Source organism: Lepidochelys olivacea (genome assembly GCF_965140295.1).
Source record: "Lepidochelys olivacea isolate rLepOli2 genome assembly, chromosome: 6".
Taxonomy (NCBI): Eukaryota; Metazoa; Chordata; order Testudines; family Cheloniidae; genus Lepidochelys; species Lepidochelys olivacea.
In genome coordinates, this window is record NC_140416.1 from 13,059,041 (window position 1) to 13,069,586 (window position 10,546).

Consider the following 10,546-nt stretch of genomic DNA (forward strand, 5'->3'; position numbering starts at 1 on the left):
GCGAGGTCTAGTGGGTAGAGCTGGATTGGTTGACAATGAGTGAGCAGAGCTTATGCTGAAGGACCCTGGTTCCATCCCCCGCAATTCCTGTGGTGTCTACATGTGGCCAGTGTTGAGCTGCCAAAATCTTAACAACCGGTTCCCTATAAAAAGTTCTGATTTAAGGGATGTGCCCCAGTATGTATTTTTTGTACCAGCAGGATTACCAAATGTCTGTATTTTCCCGGGACTAATTTTTAAAATTTAAAAATTCCTCCTAGACGGCGATTTAAGAACCAAAAAGCCTGACCTGTCTGGGAAAATACGGATTTATATTAACCCTGCGTAAAGTTCTTTTTTAAAAAGATGGGCCTGTACTAGAAATGAGCTCCGTTTCACACGTGCGGGTCTCCGCCACTCCCTGGGGGTGTGCTAGGGTGACCAGATGTCCTGATTTTATAGGGACAGTCCCGATTTTGGGGTCTTTTACTTATATAGGCTCCTATTACCCCCCGGCTCCTCTTACCCCCCACCCCGTGTCCTGATTTTTCACACTTGCTGTCTGGTCACCCTAGGGTGTGCACATGTGTGGGTCCCAGCTGCTCCCTGCCCCCCTCATTGAAGCAGATGTGCAGGGTTACTGCCCTGGGAATAGCAGGGAACCAGTGGATGTGGGGTGGGATCAGCAGGGGGTGGCTGGAGACAGGGGCTGGCTGCGGGCAGGGGGTGCGGCAGGGGGTGGCTGCGGGCAGGGGGTGCGGCAGGGGGTGGCTGCGGGCAGGGGGTGAGGCAGGGGCTGGCTGCGGGCAGGGGGTGAGGCAGGGGCTGGCTGCGGGCAGGGGGTGAGGCAGGGCCTGGCTGCGGGCACGGTGGTGGGTGCTCATGGGGAGAGCAGCAGGACGCAGCCCAGGCCCAGCAGAACAGCCAGGGACCCAGCAGGCAGTAGTGGGAGCCCCAGGGCCAGGGGAGCAGCAGCAGCCCCAGGGCTTGTGCGCAGGGCCAGGCGGCAGCCCACGTGGCTCCCACAGCGCAGCGCCCCCGGCGGCCGGAGGAGGAATTACATCAGTTCCCGGCCGGAGCCCATCAAAGCCTCAGCGCCCCCTGCAGGGAAGCGGGTTAACAACTGGTTCTAAAATGGCTTCAAAATGTAACAACCGGTTCGTGCGAACCGGCTCCAGCTCACCACTGCATGTGGCCATGACTTTACTTACCTGTCAGTGTAGGTTGTTCAGACTATTCCTGGACACATGGTACATCTGCTGCTGGCCATCCCTGAGATGTAGGTCCTTCATCCACACAAGGACATGGCATATCAAGGTCAATCCAGCAGCTCCCATCTGGTCTTCACCTCTGCAATGGACGGCTAGTCCGACCCTGACCAGAGAAAGACAGGATGGTGTTCTTCAGGGGAATCTGCTGGAGCTCCCGTATCCCCCACTCCACCTCACTCCCCCGCACACGAAGGAATTTCCAAAGATACCACTAATCGTGGATAAACAAAGCAGCCAAGATGAGGTCAGTGTGGCTTGACTTACTGAGCAGACTGGTTCTAAGGGAAGAACAGATTTCTCTCCTGCTCTAGGGAGATTCCCATCGGAAAAGTATCTGATGGCGGGGGAGGGGGGGAAATGCAATCCCCCAGCCCCTTGAATGGCAGGAAATCAGGACTCGGGGAGTTAAGGGGTGTCTCTGTCCTGCTGCAGGGAGCAGGCCTGGAGAGCAGAAAGGGCACTAGTGGCTTTGTAGGAAAGAAAGTGACTTCTACCAGTGAAGGTGGCTGAAGCTTCTTGCAGACATTAGAGTCGAAGATCCTCACACCTCCTTTGGGGATCCTTTTCCCTCAGAATAAAATAAGGAGAATGACGTGTGAAGCCCAGGTCTGGGATCCAGGGAAAAGGCAGGATCTCAGCCAGATTACACACCAGGAACCTGATCTTTCTCCCAAGAACCACAATTATCCGGATGAAGTTTTCTCCCCCATTTGCTTCCAGGTTATTTACTCACAGGATTCATTCATTTGCTTTCCTGTGTTTCCACTCTCTGCATCTGTTCATTGGTTTAAGTAACATTCTTTCAGTTTTTGCTTCTGTTTCCTCTTATTACAGGGTAGCATCTGCTTAGCACCTTCAAAAAATAAATTAAAAACAAAATCCTGATTCTACATTGAAGAGGTAAGTTTCTGAGAATTTGGCTGCAGAACTTTAGTGTCTGCATATGTCATTCACTGGTATTTATTGTGGTGCAGGTCTGATGCAATCTGCCCACCCAAGAATACCCACATGAAGCATGGGGTGCCCTTAGAATACCAGTTAAAAGAGAGGAAGAGAGTGGATTAATAGCGGCGGGGGGGTGAGGGGGGAATCCAAAAAAATCCAGTGCATCAGCACTTCTCTGCATCACTGCAGCACCAGTCCCGGGAGCAATACAGGTTAAAAATCTCCATGGTTCTTTCCCCCTAGAACCACATCCGAGCAGAAAAAGGCCTTCAGCCAATTATTTCCTTACACTCTGAATGGGTGAAATTCAGCCCTGTGCAGACAGCCAGGGCAAGGTCTGTGCATCACAGTGGGTTTAAGTGGCCACTTCACTGCCCAGGTGCTGTGAGTCTTCGGTGGCATAGTTTTCATCCTGGATTGGAACAGCCAGTGGGAATCCTGTGAGGTACAGAGCAGAGAGAGGTTGGGGCCACAACGTTCACCTCAGAGGCTGAGCTTCTGCAGACTTTTGGGATGTTCCCATCTGAGGAGGATGATTTTGGGCAGCCCTAGTTCAGAACTTTCAGTCACCTCAACCGGTGATTCTCTGGCACAATTGTTCTAATGTACCTGAACTTTTCAGGCCTTGCCCCCACCTCTGACACCCCTTGTACCTCACCATTGCCCTCTAACAGCCCCTGTCCCTTCTCTTGATCCCTGCCATGCCCAAATACAGAGAGTAGCTCATGCTCCTTCTCTCTTAGACCTTCTTCTTACACGATCCTTGCCTACCTTTTGATAAACTGATCACTGTGCCCTTCCCCAGCTCCTGGAGGAATTGTGGCTCCTCAGGACAACCTGGGAATGGGTGGCTCCTACCTCCGGGTGGGGTGTGTGGTTTTCCATCTAAGCATCACTGAGAGCCAGTACTTCTCGATTTCACAGGATGAGGTCATGGCTCCCCAAGCCGGGCCAGCTGCAGGCTGCATTGCTGTTGGCGACATGGACAGATCCCAGAGCCTGGAAGACAAAGCGGGGAGGAAACCCTTGCTCATTTCTCTTTCAGAGCCCCCTTCGAAGATGGGCCAAGAGGAAAGGAGAGGACGAAGGGCAGAAAGTGAAGCCGCTCCTGTGGCGAGAGCACTCCTGTAGAGCCCAGTCAGTTCCCAGCTCTCCCGCACATTGCTCGGTGTGACCTTGGAGAGGTCACTTCCTCACCTTCATTCCCTGTCTGTAAAATGGGGGTACAAGTCCCCCCCCCCCACACACACACAGGGAGGAGAAGGGAGGAGAGACCCATTTTCGGTGAGGGACTCAGACACTCTGGGCACAGATTGTGCCAGAGTGAGGGAAGGGACCCAGAGTTTGCTCCCTAGACCCAGGGGAGGAAGATGTTATCAGAAGGTCAGCAAAGGGGATGGGCCAGGAACTGCTGCCATGGACAGAGCTTAGGGATTTGGTCAGTGCCAGGGACTTTGTACCTCCCTTCAGCAAATGGCTTCCCTCTTGTCATCAGCAGTCCATACAGTATCTGAACTCCTTCCAAGTGTCCTGAAGGGGCTCCCTTCATTCTTCTTGCAGGTGATGGATTCGTTGACCCAGGTCGATAGCTGGGAATTTCGGAGAGGTCATTTGTAGCATGACATGAAATCAGTGGGAAATCTACATTTAGCAAAATAAAGGTTTCATTGGCCTTTGCAAATTTGGAACTGATCTGTCCTATCAATCAAAGGTACATGTTCAGAAGAGGATGAAGTATGCCATCGTGGTCAGGTGATCTATGAGAGTCAGTTCCATCATGTGGCCATTTGATTAGGTAAAATTCCTGGCAATGGCTGCCCATGGCCAGGGCAGGGTCTCCAGAGGCCTGAAATGCCAAGGAGTTTGGTGCGTGGTGCCTTGGTGAAAGCGCAGAAGTCACATCAGTCAAGCTAAGTCTGTATTTCAGCCCACATCTGGCACCAGCAAATGAAGCAGGCCCTGGTGGTCATAGTAGATGTGTCTACTTCCAGGATGAGCACTGAGCCTCCAAATAGGTGCAGTAGTGAAGGCATTTGTGAGCTGTTTGTGGGCTTTTTGGAACTTGGGTGACCAAACAAACGTGTCCATTATGTGGAGGAGAGCTCTCGTGGGGGTTATTGGCTCTGAGAACCCTGGGCCGAAGCAGCAGTAAAGCGGGTGAAGTCAAGGAAGCGCTGCTCTTCTTGAGGACTTCAAACTTTGTCCCATCTATGAAAGGCTTCCACCTTATTTGGATCAATCGTAACATTTTCCGGGGAGAGGATGTACCCCAAAAACTCTGTGGAGAGTTGGCCGGAGGTACGCTTTTCCAATTCTGTGCTGAGACCATGCTGCCGAAACCTCTCCAGGTTCAGGTGTGGTGCGCATGCTGCTCTTGGTTCTCCAAAAAAAAGAAGTCTGTCACGTGAATAGATGACACTGTGCAGATCCACCATGGCCCCAAATACATCACTGATGAAGTGTTGCAAGGGCAGGGGACCGTTAGTTAGCTCAAATGGCATGTCTGACAGTTAAAATGTCCATAGTGTGCTTTGAAATCTGCCTTCCATTTGTCCCCTGCCCAAATGAGTGTTAGATTGGAAATCCTCACAGATGAAGTTTGATGAACAACTTTGCAGATTTCCTGCGAGCCAACAATTGTGGGATTCCCAACAGGGGGTTATGGTTCCAAATGATCCTTTTTTTCAGGGGCTGATTGTCTAAAGAGAGACATAGTAGAGTCCCACATTTCTTCTTCCCCAAAAGGTCCTGGGCACCCGTGGGAAACGCTAATTTGCTCAGAAACTCTTAGGACCGGTTTTCAAGCCTGTACACAGGGAGAGCCACTAATTCTGGTTCCACCAATGTGTAAATACTGGTGAAGGCAACTTTCAACCAAGGTTGCAGGTCAAGAGGGCAGTCATAGTCCTGGGTGCAGAGGCAACGAGTCCCCATTTCTTTCAAAGGTATCCATGTAATCCGGGTATTGATCAGGAATGCCGGGTGTCCGAGTCAAGAAGGTGGAGTAGGTCCAGAGGCAGAGGCTGGTTCAAGGAACCCCGACATTATCATCACATCAGCCACACTATCAGAGGCTCGTTCACCTGCACATCTACCAACGTGATATATGCCATCATGTGCCAGCAATGCCCCTCTGCCATGTACATTGGCCAAACTGGACAGTCTCTATGTAAAAGAATAAATGGACACAAATCAGTTGTCAAGAATTATAACATTCAACAACTGGTTGAAGAACACTTCAATCTCTTTGGTCACTCGATTACAGACCTAAAAGTGGCAAGTCTTCAACAAAAAAACTTCAAAAACAGACTCCAGTGAGAGACTGCTGAATTGGAATTAATTTGCAAACTGGACACAATTAATTTAGGCTTGAATATAGCCTGGGAGTGGATGGGGCGTTACACAAAGTAAAACTATTTCCCCATGTTTATCCCCCTGCCACCACCCGCTGTTCCTCAGACGGTCTTGTCAACTGCTGGAAATGGCCCACCTTGATTATCACTTTTACAAAAGGTTTTTGCTCCCCCGCTCTCCTGCTGGTAATAGCTCACCTTACCTGATCACTCTCCTTGCAGTGCATATGGTAACACCCATTGTTTCATGTTCTCTGTGCATATAAATCTCCCCAATGTAGTTTCCACTGAATGCATCCAATGAAGTGAGCTGTAGCTCATGAAAGCTTATGCTCAAATAAATGTGTTGGTCTCTAAGGTGCCACAAGTCCTTTTCTGTTTGTTCCAGTGGTTAGTCTCCCTCACTGTCAAAAATGTGTGCCTTACTTCTCATTTGAATTTCTCTGGCTTCAACTGACAGCTGTTGGTTCTTGTTGTGCCTTTCTGGGCGAGATCGAATTAGCCCTGCCCCGTGAAATCCGATCTCCCTGTCCTGCTGGGTTCCCTCCAGCCAGGAGAACCCAGTCGGGGCCTCCTAGCTGTTTGTCTGCTGGGCTGGGGATATCAGATGCACCAGAGGCATGCAGAAGTGAATGCACTGCATCAGCCCGGCGTTGGGCTCAGGGGTTTGGCCTTGGCAACTTCTGCTCCAGCCATGTCTCTGGGTGTCTGGGCTCAGGGCTTCTGACCCCCGTGACTGCAGCCAAGCCTGGGGTGCTGAGCTCAGGACTTTCATGCCCCTCCCCACTGCTCTCGGCACTCTGGGTGTCTGCCCGGCATCTGCAGCTGGGGCTCAGGGCTTCCCTTGCAGTTCCTTCTGGGGCTCAGGGGTTCATTTTTAAGGATGCCCCCAAATTGGTCTTTGCATTAATTTGCCAGGGGACTAGTAGGTAGGAGACCCCAGCTGAGGTGCTCTCAGCAGCAGGGACCCATCCGCACATCTTAGAACCTCCTCTAACTTCAGAAAGATTCTTGGCAGCTGCCCTCAGAGCCCAGGTCTGAAGGTAGCACGGAAGTGAGCGTGGCAATGCTGTAACGCCCCTACAACAACCTCTGAACTCCCCCACTATCCCACTTTGGTTGGGACTTCCAGCAAATGAAATATCATTGAGATGGACATGTTCCAACGAGACAATTCAATTAAGAGTAGGATACCAGAGGAGGAAAAATCACTTTTGTCGTGGCAATGAGGGTGGCCCATTTCAAACAGTTGACCAGAAGGTTTCAGTAAGAATAGGGGGAAATTAGTATGGGGGAAGTTAGGACTTTTGGCTGCAGAATTTTATTTCATTTTTTTATGAGATTGTGTCTTTTAGGTTTTCTGGCACACAAGCAGAGAAGTTAGAGAAAAACATAAATGATTCTTGCTGGAAGTTTGCAATGTCTCGCTAATTTGTTTCTTAAGACCAGAACAAAAACATATAAGAACCCCAAAATCAGAAGGAGAGAATGTAAGCTTCTGCCTATAACAGAGAGGCACAATTCACTGGGTACCTGATGACTGACTGCTGCTACACCCCCACTGAGCTGCTTAGCATGCAAGTAGGTCCAGGAACCGTGCTCAAAATGTAAAGTCGCAGTATTCAATTTTAACACAACCACAAATACACCAGAGCATCCAAATTTTCTGTTTTACAAGGTCTCTCCTTGTTTTGGAACACTGGTTTCTAAACATGCCATCGGGACTTTGAATCCAATTTCAGCTACTAATTAGCAAGTGTGTGGAACAATCACTAATGTGCATTCGGTGTTATGTTGTAGGTTTCTTTAGGAAATCTGACATGCTCTCAGCCCCCCCAAAACCCACTCTCTCTCCCCCCACATACACACAACACACTCCCTGTCACACTCCACCCAACACCACCCCATTTGAAAAGCATGTTGCAGCCACTTGCATGCTGGGATAGCTACCACAATGCACTGCTCTCTGTGGCCATTGCAAGAGCTGCCGTTGTGCTGGCAGTGTGAACACACAGCAGCGCTTTCCCTGCAGCGCTCTCTGAGGGGCACTGCAGCTCCTGGCGCTGTACATCTGACAGTGTAGACATAGCCTAAGTTACACCAGTGAAACTTTCTTTATTCAAGACAAGGGCAGATTCAGGACCTGAGTATTACATAGTAGGAAGTAATTACTTTAGAATAGGCTGTAAACACAGATAAATGATTGGCATGTATGTTGAGTGTTTAAACTGAGTCTCTCCCCCCCAAATAAGAATCCGTTGAAGACAATTAAACTGCTCTATTTAGAGCATGACTGTCATTTACTCTCCCTATTGTGCATTAAGAAAGTAGTATTCTTGTTTTAATGTAATCACGCATAAGAAGCAACAGAAAACCATTTACAGTTAAACAAAATAAACTTGGGAACAGACTTTTTTATGGTGGCTTATTTATTTTGAAATGTTGCCTTGAAACTTTTTGTTTTATTTAGCCCTGAGAGGAAGGATAGTGGGTGAGGTCAGCAAACATTTCAGGAGATGTGATGCTTCCAAAGTACAAACCCAAGATCCCAAGCGATACAGGACCCCTTAACATTTAAATGAGCCCTTCTGAGAGGCCTGATGCTGATAAGAATGACTGACCTCATGAAAAATGGGCTTTGTTTTCTCATTTAAACAGTGAGAAAATTTCATGGGGCCAGATCTGGAGTCAATGGAGCAACCCCCAGGTGAAGCAGTTAAACCCCAACCCAAAGACTGGATTTTCCACAGTTACAAGGGAAATTAGATAACTATATACACACACACAAAAACAGACTGAAATACGTAGGGTTAGAAATCCCCAGTAACAACATTGCTGGCCCAAACTCTCTGCAGTGACCCCAACCCGTGACACTCCCTCTCTGTGTCCCTTCTCGACAGTGGGGCTGTGAGTGTAGCTGGATTGGGCAGTGGCTCCATCTATTGTCCCACGGGGGAATCTCTTCTCTTCATTGCCACATGCCACGCAGTTGCCGTACTCTATCTGTCAGCCCAGCTGCTCAGTGGATTTGCCCATGTCACCCGGTTTCAATTGTTCCTTTCCACATAGAATCATAGGACTGGAAGGGACTGTCATAAATATAAAGGGAAGGGTAAACCCTTTGAAATTCCTCCTGGCCAGGGGAAAGCTCCTCTCACCTGTAAAGGGTTAAGAAGCTAAAGGTAACCTCGCTGGCACCTGACCAAAATGACCAATGAGGAGACAAGATACTTTCAAAAGCTGGGAGGAGGGAGAGAAACAAGGGGTCTGTGTGTCTTTCTAGAGTCTGTCTTTGTTGGGGAGAGACCAGGAATTGGGTCTTAGAACTTTTAGTAAGTAATCTAGCTAGGTATGTGTTAGATTATGATTTCTTTAAATGGCTGAGAAAAGAATTGTGCTGAATAGACTAACTATTTCTGTCTGTGTATCTTTTTTGTAACTTAAGGTTTTGCCTAGCGGGGTTCTCTATGTTTTTGAATCTACTTACCCTGTAAGATCTCTACCATCCTGATTTTACAGGGGGGATTTCTTTATTTCTATTTACTTCTATTTTTATTAAAAGTCTTCTTGTAAGAAAACTGAATGCTTTTTCATTGTTCTCAGATCCAAGGGTTTGGGTCTGTGGTCACCTATGCAAATTGGTGAGGCTTTTTATCCAACATTTCCCAGGAAAGTGGGGAGGGGGTGCAAGTGTTGGGAGGATTGTTCATTGTTCTTAAGATCCAAGGGTCTGGGTCTGTAGTCACCTAGGCAAATTGGTGAGGCTTTTGACCAAACCTTGTCCAGGAAGTGGGGTGCAAGGTTTTGGGAAGTATTTTGGGGGGAAGGACGCGTCCAAACAGCTCTTCCCCAGTAACCAGTATTAGTTTGGTGGTGGTTGCGGCCAGTCCAAGGACAACGGGTGGAATATTTTGTACCTTGGGGAAGTTTTGACCTAAGCTGGTAAAGATAAGCTTCGGAGGTTTTTCATGCAGGTCCCCACATCTGTACCCTAGAGTTCAGAGTGGGGGAGGAACCTTGACAGGGACCTTGAGAGATCATCAAATCCAGGGGTTCTCAACCTTTTTCCTGCTGAGGCCCCTATAAAAACATCCTATAAAAACAACAGGGCCCGGCAGGGGGGAAGCGTGGGTTCCAGGCCAGGGCGACACACTTGGGCAAAGGCATAGTTTTACTTCTATTTTCTTTTTTGGTGGGGGAGGGGGTAAGGAAGGCCTGGCATGGCTTATCCCAGCTCCACACAGCAGGGTCCAGGGAGGATGTGCCATCTCCACCCCCTGACTCACTCAGGAGGGCACCCAGCTTGTCTGGGCTCTGGGGGGATGCAACCAAAAATATAACTGAAAGGGCGGACTCAGTTCAAAAAGTTTGAAAACCGCTCAGGTGCGGGCAGGAGGTTAGTTAGGGGCTGTGTGAAATGAGGGGAGTAGCTCAGGGTACAGGGAGGGGATAGCTAAGGGCTGTGTATGGGCAGGGGGTAGCTATGGACTGTATGCAGGCAGGGGGGCTTCCAGTGCAATGCCCAGCTTCAGGGGCAAGGCACTGGGACTCCCGGCTTCAGCCTCCCTGCTGCTCCTGGCTTGTGGGGGCGGGGAGGTTTGCCGGCTCGAGCACCGCGTTGCTCCTGGCTTGGAGGGGATGTGGGGACCCTGCCAGCTTCAGCCCCACCTAGCTTCTGGCTGCGCCACTCCTGGCTTGGGGGGGATGGGGAGGGCACCGCGGGCTTCAGCCCCGCGCTGCTCCTAACTAGGGCAGGGGGCCCACTGGCTTCAGACCCGCACTGCTCCTGGCTTAGGAGGAAGGGGGGGCCCCCAGGCTTCAGCACTGGGGTTCCAGGTTTCAGCCGTGGGTCTCCACGGCCCCCTGGAAAGGGGTCACTGACCCCCGGCTGAGAACCACTGACCTAATCCAGTCCTCTGCACTCATGGCATGACTAAGCATTATCTAGATCATCCCTGACAAGTGTTTGTCTAACCTACTCTTAAAAATCTCCACTGA